At 34.7% G+C, this 14,414-nt stretch overlaps 1 long non-coding RNA gene across 1 annotated transcript in view; it reads right to left on the bottom strand.

Annotated features, from left to right (window-relative positions):
- Positions 1-11,291, bottom strand: part of LOC125250009 — a 43,065-nt gene extending 31,774 nt beyond the window's left edge. Inside the window, exons 1-2 of the long non-coding RNA XR_007180708.1 lie at positions 11,230-11,291; positions 7,976-8,182 (exon numbers count right to left, since the gene is read on the bottom strand). This is a non-coding gene — a long non-coding RNA (uncharacterized LOC125250009). The remainder of the gene's footprint in view (positions 1-7,975; positions 8,183-11,229) is intronic.
- Between the last annotated feature and the right edge of the window lie 3,123 nt (positions 11,292-14,414).

Genomic DNA, 14,414 nt, shown 5'->3' with positions numbered 1-14,414 from the left:
ACAGGTCGATAACAAGTTAAAGCGTGATTGTTATTACAGTAAGTTGTGCTCTGGAGCAGCATCCTCCCTCGCCTGTCATTCATACATCACTGTGTGCATCAACCTACTTCCTCCCTCTGATTGCAATTAAGAAATGATGTGTCTGGACCATGGCCAGGCGTGCCAGGTTAAATTATTCATAAATGTTAATAAGACAAGCGAGAGCACTCCCTCTTTTTCTCCTCCTGCTCCCCTTTCTAAGTGCCGTATTAGAAAAATAATATTGACCTTTCCGTCGTAACGCCCACATGTGACACCGGGAAGCTGCCGCGACATCATAATGTCCGTGTCTTTTCAAGAGGCACACGGAGCCGGGCTCTTCCTCTCTGACATGTACAGAACTGTACGAGTGGGATGTACTCAGGGCTCAGTTGAGTTGAGAACTTTTATATTACAAGTTGAGAAATATTAAAAAAAAACAATGATGTGATGTCATAATTCTACAAATATTTGCAGGGCTTTATAATAGCACATAAGAGTATACTTAAAGGGGTAATTCACCTAAAAATCCTGTCTTCATTTACTCAACCTCATGTTATTCCAAAACTGGAACACAAAAGAAGATATTTTGAAGAATGTTGGGAACTAAACTAACAGTTTTGGTTACCATAGACTTTCATTGTATGGACAAAAAAAAAAAAAGTAATTTCTCAAAAAATCTTCTTTTAGTCATTTAAAACAACATGAAGGGGAATATATGACTGTTTTATTTTAGTATGATTTACATACTATTACAGTATTTATGGACCCACTTTATATTAAGTGGCCTTAACTACTATGTACTTACATTTAAATTAATCATTTAATACAATGCACTTATTGTGTACATACATGTTTCTACATTGTACTTACAGATGCATGTAATTACATCTGTAATTAATTTCTGTAATTACATTTATAATTACACTGTTGACCCATCCCTTAACCCTTACCCCAACCCTTAAACCTACCCATACCACCAAAGCTTTCCCTAACCTTACCCGTATCCCACCTTAATAGCAGCAAAAGTGTTTTTCAATACAATATGAACCCAATAAGTACATTGTACTTATTTTTTGATGTAAGTACTTAGTAGTTAAGGCCACTTAATATAAAGTGGGACCGTATTTATTATAATGAATGTGTTTTTTTTTTTATATTTTCAGATTAATTTTAGTCATTTTTTTATATAGCTTTATATTTATAGCTAATTCTTTTCATCTAATATTTATATCAATTTTTTTTTTTTTTACAGGTTTATTTAAATTACCAAAAAAAAATTAATAGCTTTAATTAACAATAACAACACTCATATATGATGACAGAATTTTTATTTTTGGGTGAACTGTCCCTTTAAGTCAGAAAAGGATATTTTTCACGCAAAATGTCTCTTTCTGCCATAAATACACTCATATGTGACTCTTTAAACTTTTCTTTTTAATACAGTTGTTTTTAACATTTTATGTTTTATTTTATGTTTAAAAAAAACTGTATTAAAGCTACTTCTCACAATCTTATTATTCCTGAATTCAGAAATCTTGATTTAGCCTATTTAGGCAGAAAAAAAACATTTATTTTCTCCTCTAATAACACTCCTTCGTTCTTTCTGGTGTCAACAATGAATGTCCATTTTCTTTTTAATATATATTTTACACAAAACAATTTAATATTCCATACAATGTTTTTTTGTTTGTTTGTTTTTTTCTTTTTTCATATAAAGATCTTAATATTCCATGGTTTTTAAAACTCTTAAGCACACTGTCCTATAGGCCTCAAGTAGAAATTTCATGAGCTAACCAGTAGAGGGTACCATGCTATGAACGTTACATTAGAAAGCTAATACTGCTCTGAAAAGACTGCACAAGGGTTCACATCAGTAACCCCACAACATCTTATTATCGGACCCAATGGACCAAGATCACCAGAACAACATCTATCTAAAGGGTATTTACGTTATGTTGTTCCGAGGGCTATCTTCCAGCATTGCTCCAATATAGAAGCACTACTAACTTTTCACATTGACTGCAATAGAATGAACATGTTTTCCTCTCATGCATGACATGGGTTTGACCCGTCCCTTGACAAATCTAATTTGACTGTCCTCAAATGCTGTTACCTGCAAAGTTGTAGTCGTGAATGTGACAATAATCATTAAAGCTATTAGCATGGAGCGAATCGCAGCCACTGGTGAGTGCTGTATAGACTCATGACCTCTGACCTGGGCTAATTGGCATTGGCAGGAGGCTGGCAGAGAGCCTTTCATTTCTCTCCACTATGAAAGACTGAAGAGGTGAGAGAGACTACAATGATTGGGTTCTTCACTGCAGGCCCAGGATGCGCACAGGAGAAAATAATTATGAAACAAAAGCCGTCATTGGGTTTTTACTTTGCTTTTTTATTTAAGTACTGTCTAGTATTGTCTTGTTTTTAATAAGCAGGTGTTTATTTTTACAACTGCAATATACAACTTAACTGTTTCTTTTAAATGAATTCATCACATATGTGACCCTGGACCACAAAACCAGCCATAAGTCGCACGGGTATATTTCTAGCAATAGCCAACGATACATTGTATGGGTCAAAATTATCGATTTTTATTTTATGCCAAAAATCATTAGGATATTAAGTCAAGATCATGTCCCATGAAGATATTTTGTAAATTTCCTACAGCAAATATATCAGAAATGTATTTTTGTGAGTGGATATGCATTGCTAAGGACTTCATTTGGGCAACTTTAATGGCGATTTTCTCAATATTTTGATTTTTTTGCACCCACAGATTCCAGATTTTCAAATAGTTGTATCTCAGCCAAATCCTAACAAACCATACATCAATGGAAAGCTTATTTATTCAGCTTTCAGGTATATAATGTCATATAAATCTCAATTTCAAAAAATTGGCCCTTATGACTGGTTTTGTGGTCCAGGGTCACATATCAATTTTGTTTTAAACGACATGAGGGTGAGTAAATGACTGTTATTTTAGTATTATTTATCTAATATTATAGTATTTATTAACATTTTAAATTAAAATAAAATTCTTAAAGTTTATTTATAATAAAATTTGTATTTTTTATGCCTATATAGCTTTAATTTATTTTAATTTATTTAATTTTAGTTATTTAGTACTTAAAGCTGCAGTAACTTTTTTGAAAAAAAAAAAAAAAAAAAGTTAAATTTTTCAATTTTTGAGCAAGTACATAACCAGCCTGTGTTCAAAACTATCTAATTATCTTGTCTCGATTCACAACAGTAAGCTTGTAATAATGTTTTATAATAAGAGCGACATGGCGGATTTCCGCGGGTAATTCGAGCATGCAGCAGTTCCTCTGTGCGTCATTACGTCACGTCCGTAAACAGAAAGGAAGGAGTCCCGTCGAGAGGCTAGTCGGTTTTATCACGTGAGGATGCTGCCGGTAGCGGCACATTTATAGCCTTTTCTCACAGCATCTGGAATAATTAAACTTATCATTTTGATGGTGGATTGTAATCCAGAAAGGTCCAAATGACAATCATCAGTGACAACTGGAGATTTAGCCGTGGTCAAAAAGCAAAAGACTTGGACTGTGGAGTGGATACAGAAATTGAAATCTACAGGTAACGCTAATACACACTAAGGGCCCTATTTTAACGATCTGAAACGCAAGTGTCAAAGCGCGAAGCGCAAGTAACTTTGTGGGCGGGTCTCGGCGCTGTTGCTATTTTCCCGGCGGGATAAATGGCTCTTGCGCCCGGCGCAAATCTAAAATGGGTTGGTCTGAAGTAGCTTCATTATTCATAGGTGTGGTTTGGGCGTAACGTGAAATAAACCAATCAGAGTGTCATCTACCATTCCCTTTAAGAGCGAGATGCGCTCGCGCCATGGCGGATTGATATTTACATGACGGAATTTGTTGGCGGAAAAGCTGAAATTGCCTGTTAACCCTTTGATGCGCAAGCTATGAAAACCCCCTCTAATGCTCAACATGGGTCAAAAATGACCCGTATTCATTTCCTATGCAATTTCAATCAGGGTTGAGTGTTTCTTTGCTGAATCTTTGAAAGAAATATATTTTATCATTTATTTATTCCAGGTATTCCTTAAATATCTTGTTTTTGATTGTCAAAAATCATTATGTTCATTTTTTCTTTCTTACTTTATAAACAAACACAGTTTTTGTATGTCTACATCAATTTTACACACATGGGTCAAAAATGACCCGTATTCATTTCCTATGGTATTTCAGTCAAGACTGAGTGTTTCTTCGCTGAATCTTTGAAAGAAATGTAATTTGTCATTTATTTATTCCAGGTATTCATTAAATATCTTGTTTTTGATTTTCACAAATCATAGCTTTTGTATTTTTTTCATCAATTTTAGACGCATGGGTCAAAAATGACCCATATTAGAAACCTTTGCAAATTTTCGCAAGTAGGAACATATTTACTGCAGACAACTATTCATCCGCCACACATTTCACGTCTCAACATGGCTGCTTTTGTATATTTGATGGATGAAAGTCATATTATATTTCATAGGCTATATATTATATTTCATAATCTTTATTTTTTGTCATAAACCAATGCTACTGGTCACCTTTTACATCTATCAGTGTTCCTAAAAAGTAACAGTTTTGAACAAGGTTTCTGTCCAACAGTGAAAATATATAATAAGTGTATTTGAATTTGAATATTTGAATATTCTTGTGCTTTTGATTTTCTTTATCTAGAGTGTTATTGGCTGGTCCTCAACAGAACTGAGGTGGATGATGACATCACTGTAAAAAAAGCTGAAAGTATACTTTGCGCACAGTCAAACACAATTTAAATGTGTATGTGCAGGTTGCACATACACAGTTACAGAAATCAGGTGGAAATTATAAAAAGTTACAAAAATCTGTATGCTGACCCTCAAGTACGCATAAAAAGTGAAGTATACTTTGGCCTTTAGAAAGATAATGACACATAAAAAAATTTCATTCAAAAAGAAAGGAAATATTAAATAAGGATTTGTTTATTGAGTAATACCTGGAATAATGAATGATGAAATTAATTTATTGCAATATATGCAATATAGAAAATAACTCATTCAGGTCACTTTAGACCCATGTTGTATATGTCCAAAACTGTTACTTTTCAGGAACACTGACAGATTTAAAGGGTGACCAATTGCATTGATTTATGACAAAAATAGAAAAATATGAAATATATAGCCTAATATATTAAATATAATAAGACTTGCATCCATCAAATATACAAAAGTAGCCTTGTTAAGATGTGAAATGTGTGGCAGATGAACAGTTGTCTGCAGTAAATATGTTCCTAATTGCAAAAATTTGCAAATATTAAAGATTTCTATATGGGTCATTTTTGACCCATGTGTGTAAAATTGATGTAGAAACTGTGTTTGTTTATAAAGTAAGAAAGAAAAAATAAACAATTATTTGTAGAAAATCAAAAACAAGATATTTAATGAATACCTGGAATAAATAAATGACAAAATACATTTCTTTCAAAGATTCAGCGAAGAAACACTCGGTCATGACTGAAATTACATAGGAAATGAATACGGGTCATTTTTGACCCATGTGTGTAAAATTGATGTAGACATACAAAAACTGTGTTTGTTTATAAAGTAAAAAAGAAAAAATGAACATAATGATTTTTTACAATCAAAAACAAGATATTTAAGGAATACCTGGAATAAATGAATGATAAAATACATTTCTTTTAAAGATTCAGCAAAGAAACACTCAACTGTTATTGAAATTACATAGGAAATGAATATGGGTCATTTTTGACCCATGTTGCGCATTAGAAGGGTAGTGATACAAAAATGATTTTTATTCAAAAAGTAAGAAAAAAATAAATAAAATGAGGATTTGTGATGATCAAAAAGAAGTTAATTGAGGAATACCTGGAATACTGAATGATGAAATTAATTTCTTGCAAAGATATAGAAAATAAAAACTCAGCCGGGTCATTTTTGACCCATGTTGTGCATCAAAGGGTTAAGTGGCCAGTCAATCTTTCAGTCGTCTGCGTTGGATGCAGGCTTTCAAATAGCTCCGCGCGATGAGTCGGTTAATATATATGTGTGTGTGTGTGTATTGGCACGATTGTCCAATTAATTAGCCAATTTCGTTCATCATTATTTGTAATAGCAGGCTGAAAATAGGTAGCCTAATTCTAATACACGCAATGACTATTCATCATTACATTTTTATATTTATGTAGCCTACACAATAATATTCTTTTACACTATAATCCTTTTGTTTTTAATGTTTGGCATGTTTGTGTGATGCGCATCCCTGTGTGTAATAAGCAAAGTCAACGCGCACTGTGGACGCGCCCAGAGGTGCAGTTTCTACCAACGCGCTCTAACAAAAAAATATTGCGCCATTGACTTTAGACTAGGTTTTTTCTGGTCAGTGGCGCAATTGTTTAATGGAACAGCAAAATAGCACCAGGGATTGTTTGCGCCGGAACACGCCTCCTTTTTTGCGCTGAACCGCCCAGGGAGCGCAAGTTCATTCACTAGTTTAGCGACGTGCTTCTGTGGAGGGAAAAGCGCGCTTTGCACGGGTGCAAAATAGGAATGACACATGCGTCGGTGTACAAAGTCAATTGCGCTGGGTGCAAGATAGGGACCTATATACACAGTCACGCAATGCTGACGTTGTTAACAATAACAATTTGAGAACAATATAACAGTAATAATAATTTGCACGGTTTAGCAGTGCGATTTATTGTAGGCCTAATGCTTTTTTCCTCAGTTGGTCAGTACAAAAGTGGCAAACACGTTACTTACTTGTTCAGATGATATTTTCCTGTGAAAATTTTTATATTGGTCATACTTTCAAGACGTTGAATCTGTGATTCTGAAATACAGTATCCACACCGGTGCGGTGACTGACAGCAAGCATTAGATTCATCCGCGCTGACGAGCTGTGCCGAGGCACAACGCACGTACAGATAACTGTTCCGCATATGACTGCAATCGCATGTTTCACACAGAGATGGCGACAAAGAGGAAAAATCGCGGACTGCAGCTTTAAACTAAAATTTTAAATATTGCCTTGACAACTAACTGAAATAAGTTTATAAGTCTTTCCAGCTAATATTTTATTTTATTTTAGATTCATTTCAATTACTGAAAACGATTTTAATAATTTTAGTTACATTTAGTTACAACAATAACAACACTAGTAAATGATGAAAGAATTTTCATTTTTGGGTGAAGTCAGAAAGGGATTTTTACCACACAAAAATGTTCTTTTCTGCAAGATATGTGACTCTTTAAATTTTTCTTTTTAAAATAATAAAACAACAGCTGGCTGCCAATGATTCACTGCAAGCCTGGGATAATGGAGAAAAAATAAATAAACCAACCTTCATTGGGTATTCACTTTGCTTTTTCATTTAATTATTGTCTATAGCACTATAGTGTTGTTTTTAATAAGAAGTTAAAAATATATATATTTTACAGCTGCAATATGTAACTTAATAAAAAAAAAAAAAAATTATTTTGAACGAGTTTATCACATGTAAATGTTTAATTGTTTGTGTAGATTTAAATACCAATCAATTCTCACAGTGGGAAAGGTATATTTAAAAAAAAAAAAAAAAAAAAAAAAGAGAGAGAAATCGTTGCACAGCAGGATGGTACATGACATGCACACTGCTGCACAAACAATCCCATTCAGGATGCAACAATGGCCCTTGTCAGTGTTTTCAATACTGTGGCTCCCTCCCAGTCATAAAGATATAAACTCTTGTTTGCTGCTTTAATTCAATTAGACTGGTGGAGGTAGGATGTCTGTGGAACACTGGCCAATGCTAATCTCATTTCGTCAGCCATTACGCCAGAGCTCGGTCCTGGCCTGCTCTCCCCATGAATGCACCTTCCTGCCAAGCCTTGGCACACCCTTACAGCTTCACAGCCTCCGTAAAAGCCACTGCGAGCCTGGCTCCATACCTTCAGAGCTCTCGTTTTCCTTCCCCAGCGGTGAGGTCTGCCCTGCAGGTCATTCCTCAACGGAGGAGAGGAGTTAACCTTTCTGATGAAGACACCAAAAGCTGCAGGCTGCCAGTGAAACGTCTCTCCTCCTCCTGTCCTGACCGGCTGACCGTCGGACCGGCTGGTCCAGGACGTGTAGGCCCTCTCCACAGGAGAACCGTCTCCCTGCGCAGAGCACAGATGAAAGCAGATGTTAAATGATGCTCCCCTGACAAATGCAATGATAGATGGTAATGGGGGCGATTACTTTAAAAGGGGATAAAATGGTCTCTAAACTACAGCCTATCAGCGGCGGCGGCTGGAGCAAAGAAGCGAGCAGGCTTTCGTGCTTCTCTTTGAGCCTGGATTTCAGCAGATCAATTGGATTTTTGAGTCGGCCGAAGGAGATACGATCCGATGGCAATCCTCCCTCACCATCGATCTCTACTTTTACAATGGCTATGAAATAGCTTTTACAGCACTGTCAAAATGAGCCCGAAATGAGGGATAGGGAGAATCATCGGTTGATCAGGTTAAACTTGATTTTCTTTAGCAGTCAGCCTCGGCACTGAGCTATAGCGCTAAAAGTTTATTGTCAAAAATAAGTAGGTCTTTAATCGAATCTGCATCGAGTCGTGGAGTTCTCTCCTTATTATTTTTATCATCAAACGTAAATGAAGCCTACACGGCGGAGGAGGAGAAGCACAACTTGGTTTGTGTGATATAGTGACACACAAAAGCCCAGTGCTGTGCACGACTTGCAGTTATTTTAACTCTCTCCTCTTCTTGAGAATCAGCGTCGAAATTATGTTCAATTTTCCATCTCGAGCATTATTGAAGTGCAAACAATCCCGGTTCAATTTTCTAGCATTCACGCCAATAACCCCCCTGCCTGTGCGTTCGTCTACAGTTTTGCAGCAGTTTTTACGCTTTCTTCTCTTTTTTTTTCTTTTTGCCAATCTGATTTTGAAGCCACTTGTTCATTTTAAACCTTGTAAGACTGAGAAGTTGTGGACAAAACAGAACTGTGCGTGTAATTCTCTTTATGTTTGCTCATATGGATGGTTGGTTGTTTTGTTGTCCACTGACTGACTGTTAGATTGATTGATTCATTCATTTACCCATTCATTCCAAATATTTTACTTCAAAATTTCAGATTTTTACCAATAGCAGAAAACGTTCTTTAATATAGCACAAAGACTTTCTGGATCGGACTAGCCACATGTTCAGGTTGCTGTCCCTGGATAGACTGAATCACAACATTTCATTAGCACAAGTGATAGATATACTCATATAGTATATTAATTAACCATCAACATCAACTTTATGTAAATTGCTATGGGTTATAATTCTTAAACTCGTTAAAACCATATAGGCTATTCAGACTTTTGATTGTACTACAAACGTAGTAGGCCTAAAATTTTTAAGATCATTTATGTGTCATTCATTCAGTGTCGCAGAATAACGTATTTAATATACAGTAAAACTACCAATCAAAAGTTTGGTGTAAGACTCTCTTATGCTCACCAAGGCTGCAAATATTTGATTTAAAAAATAGAGCAGTAATAACAGTAATATTGTAATTTTATTGTAAGCAGTCTTTGCTCCAGTCTTCAGTGTCACATGATCCTTCAGAACTCATTCTAATATGCTGATTTGCTGTACAAGAAACATTTCCTAGCATTTGAAATAGATATATTTGGTAACAAGATCTTTACTGTCACTTTTGAGAAAAATCTTTCTGTATACCCAAACTTATGAATGGTATAAAATAATAAAATAAAACATGTTTATATTGTGAGTAATCTGTCTATAGTAAACTTTTGTATACACTAAAAGTTTTTGAACGGTAAGATTTTTTAATGTTTTTAAAAGAAGTCTCTTCTGCTCACCAAGGCTTTATTTATTTGATCCAAAATAACTGTTTTCTATTTGAATTTTAAATTTTATTACAGTATTTTAAAATACTATTTATTTCTATGATGTCAAAGTTGAATATCCAGCATCATTACTCCAGTCTTCAGTGTCACATGATCCTTCAGAAATCATTCTAATATGCTGATTTATGCTGACAATTTTTTTTCAGGATTATTTGATGAATAGAAACTTCACAAGAACAGCATAATATAATATAATATTTAAAAAAAATAAAGCTTTTGCAATGTTATAAATGTCTATACTGTCACTTTTGATCAATTTAATGCATCCTTGCTGAATAAAAGTATTCATTTCTTTAATTTCATTCCACTGACCCCAAACTTTTGAACGGTAGTGTATAATGTTACAAAAGCTTTCTATTTCAGATAAATGCTGCTCTTTTAAACTATTCATCAAATAATCCTGAAAAAAAAATTGTACACAACTGTTTTCAACATTGATAATAATAATAAATGTTTCTTGAGCAGCAAATCAGCATATTAGAATGATTGCCAGCTTTGCCAACACAGAAATAAATTGCATTTTAAAATATATTCAAAGTTATTTTAAATTGTATTTTGCATCAAATAAATAAAGCCTTGGTAAGCAGAAGAGACTTAAAGAACATTAAAGGTGCCCTAGATTGTTTTTTTACAAGATGTAATATAAGTCCTAGGTGTCCCCTGAATGTGTCTGTGAAGTTTCAGCTCAAAATACCCCATAGATTTTTTTTTAATTAATTTTTTTAACTGCCTATTTTGGGGCATTATTAACTATGCACTGGTTTTTTCAGCGCGCCGCCCCTTTAAGAGATGCGCTCCCTCTGCCCCACGAGCTCTCGACTATATATACATCGCATAATCAAAGTTCACACAGCTAATATAACCCTCAAATGGATCTTTACAAGATGTTCGTCATGCATGCTGTATGCATGCTGTATGCATGCTTCGAATTACGTGAGTAAAGTATTTATTTAGATGGTTACGTTTGATTCTGTGTGAGTTTGAGGCTGTGCTCCGTGGCTAAAGCTAACATTACACACTGTTGGAGAGATTTATAAAGAATGAAGTTGTGTTTATGAATTATACAGACTGCACGTGTTTAAAAATGAAAATAGCGACGGCTCTCTCGTCTCCGTGAATACAGTAAGAAACGATGGTAACTTTAACCACATTTAACAGTACGTTACATTAGCAACATGCTAATGAAACATTTAGAAATACAATTTACAAATATCACTAAAAATATCATGATATCATGGATCATGTCAGTTATTATTGCTCCATCTGCCATTTTTCACTGTTGCTCTTGCTTACCTTGTCTGTACACAGATCCAGCCGTTAATACTGCCTTTCCTTGTCTAATGCGTCGAATGGGCTGGCATTATGCAAATATTGGGGTCATACATATTAATGATCCCGACTGTTACGTAACAGTCGGTGTTATGTTGAGATCCGAGTGTTTTCCGGAAGTCTTTTAAACAAATGAGATTTACATAAGGAGGAGGAAACAATGGGGTTTGAAACTCAATGTATCTCTTTTTTGCATGTACTGAACTCTTGTTATTTAACTACACTGTAAAAAAAATCCCGTTGTTTCTACGGAAAAATACCGGCAGCTGTGGTTACCAGAACAATACTGTAAAAATGACATCAAACCGTAAACATACTTACGGAGTTACATGTGAATTTTACATTTTAAATCTGTTAAATTTACGGTAAAATAACGTATTTCATTAACTGATATAATGTTAATTTACCAACCTAATGAAGTACTAATATCTGTTTTGTACGTTTATAATACACTGACAGTCACCAAACACAGTGGTGATGAAAGTCACATGATGAATCAAAGTTCATTACAAGCAGCTTTTCCACAAGCTGAGAAGCACAATACTAATATATAGAAGGTGCACACAGTGTCATTCACACACACACTAAACACCATCATGGTAACATGCATGAAATTTTAAAAATGCAATAAACATTAATTTAACAACATTAGATGTAACATAAAACCCTAATGTACATAACTGATTAGAAAAAAATGAGAAAAACTAAGAAGAAACAGAGTTATTTCAACGAAAATATATCAAATGTGAAGTATCACGCAGGGAATTGTGGGAATGTCAATATACGGTTTTTCACTGTAAATTTTACAATGAATTGTTATTTTTCACTTCCAAAAACTGTGAATTTAACGGTATTTTACCGTAAAATTACATTAAATGTACCATTAGATCTATTACAGTTATTCACCGTATATAGTACGGAAACTTTCTGTAAACCAATCAACAGTTTTTCACCGCAGCATTTTTACAGTCTTTTACTGTTAAAATCACGGTCATTTTTTACAGTGTATGCCGAGGTAAATTCAAATTCTGATTCTAGGGCATCTTTAACAAATCTAACCATTCAAAAACTTTTGACTAGTAGTGTAAATGCAGATGTAAATCCCTCTTCTGACCTTGCAAGTGTTGTGTGTGTGAACACAGGTTGGAATTCTGCATGATATATCTCGAGTATGAAATTTATCCACAAAGCAGATTAATGTCAATACATGTTATTGTTTTCAATGAGCATATTGCACGTTACATTTATGAAAATCGCAATTCCGACATAGTCAATAGAGACAAGACTCTTTAAAAAGATTCTGTCATCACTTACCCTTAAGTTGTTTCAAACCTGTATGAGTTTCTTTCTTCTGTTGAACACAAGAAAATATTTGATAGAATGTTGGTAATCAAACAGTTGATGGGAGCCATTGACTTTCATAGTAGAAAAAAATACTATGGAAGTCAATGGCCACTGTCAGCAGTCTGGTTACCAATATTCTTTTGTGTTCAACAGAAGAAAGAAGCTCATACAAGTTTGGACCAACATGAGGGAGAGTAAATGATGACAGAATTTTCATTTTGTGAAAACTATCCCTTTAAACTTCATAATAGCACACACTTTCTTTGTAACAGTTCACAAACTGTGTCCTGTAAAATATATGAATGAACAAATGTTGCTGCTTAATCACTGAACACTGAATAAATACTTATTGAGAACATTTTACTTTTGGTTGATGTCAAATGCATCTCTAAATACAGAATCACCCATATGTCTTAAACATGTGTCTGTAGGCTACTGGTTGCTAGTTACTGTTATTACAGCTGTTACTTTGTGGAACATGACAGATGTTCTGGTTATTCCCTTTAGTGTAACAATCCTTTCACAAGAACCAGTTCCTGTACCAAAAGTAAAATACAAAAATAAGATGATAAACAATGTCTGCTGTTCTGTGTGCACAGCATAACAATACTATCCACTGCCTGAATATAAGCTGAAGTCACGTAGAATGAATAATAGTCCACCAAGCATTTCTCCTTTTCTTCATGCATCAGTGTGGGTGGTTAAGATGTCTGTATATCATTTATATCATACCTCACAAACCAAATCTACCTAACCTTCTCTTAAATTAGTTTTTAAGTTATCTAAAGTTCAGCCTGACCTACAAAGACAGGCTTCTGGCCAATCAAGCCAGTCTTTGTTTCAATAAGCATAAAACACCGCTTTGTCTCTGTGGTATAATACAATGACCTGAATAGAGAAATTGAAAGATTCACAGTGGTGAGCTCTCGTCCATTGCGAATGCTCTGGCATCTTACAGCCAACCTCTTCTTGAGTCATTAAAAATAAATTCAAGAAGGCCATCATGTCATTTGCATATAGATAAAAGCCCATTTGATTTGGGAAATCGCTTTCTCATTTCGTGATCTAGAAGATTCAACTTTAATCTGTGAATAAACGTCCTGTACACATTTTCCACGCTCCTTATTTTTACAGCTCTATGTCAGCGTGGGTAAAAAGATGTCATTTTGGAGGCCAGACGTTCACATTCCCTGAGCTAAGATGTGAATCTCCTGCAGGTGATACCATGTTCCGTACTCGCTGACAGAGCTGTTCTATCATAATCAAACTGTGTTCCTGTCACGAACCGAAAACATTAAGAACATTAGCGTTCACCCTATGTACACAACATGCTAACAAAAGCTGCTCTAAAGAGTTCACCCAAAAATTTAAATTCTGTCACCATTTACCTCCTGCCGTTCTGAATTTTTATGACTTTCTTTCTTCTGTTGAAAATGAAGGAATTTTTTTTGTAATGTTTGCTTTTTTCCCCATGTAGTTGTGATAAATGGGGACGGAAACTTTTGTAAAAAAAAGTCAATTTGCACTAAATTTGAAGCTTCTGAAGCCACAGGATAGCATGAATGGAGTGAATCATTACGTGAACTTGAAAACCGTATCACTTCAATTCATAAACAAATCATTTAGAATAGCTTTGTAAAAAAGATAAAGCGATTCAATAGAATGATTCTTTGAAGAATCAGACATTGCAAAATTTGCCATAACCCATGAGCACATGTCTCGGGTTGACTAACTTCTACAGCGTTTTTGCGTTTAAAAACAGGGCAGTGGGATGCAATTTTTTTTTTAGGTTTGAACTTCTTTGA

This window comes from Megalobrama amblycephala, linkage group LG17 (assembly GCF_018812025.1).
Source record: "Megalobrama amblycephala isolate DHTTF-2021 linkage group LG17, ASM1881202v1, whole genome shotgun sequence".
NCBI classification, from domain to species: domain Eukaryota; kingdom Metazoa; phylum Chordata; class Actinopteri; order Cypriniformes; family Xenocyprididae; genus Megalobrama; species Megalobrama amblycephala.
Note: the sequence above shows the minus strand (reverse complement) of the source record. Positions and strands in the feature narration are given on the sequence as shown.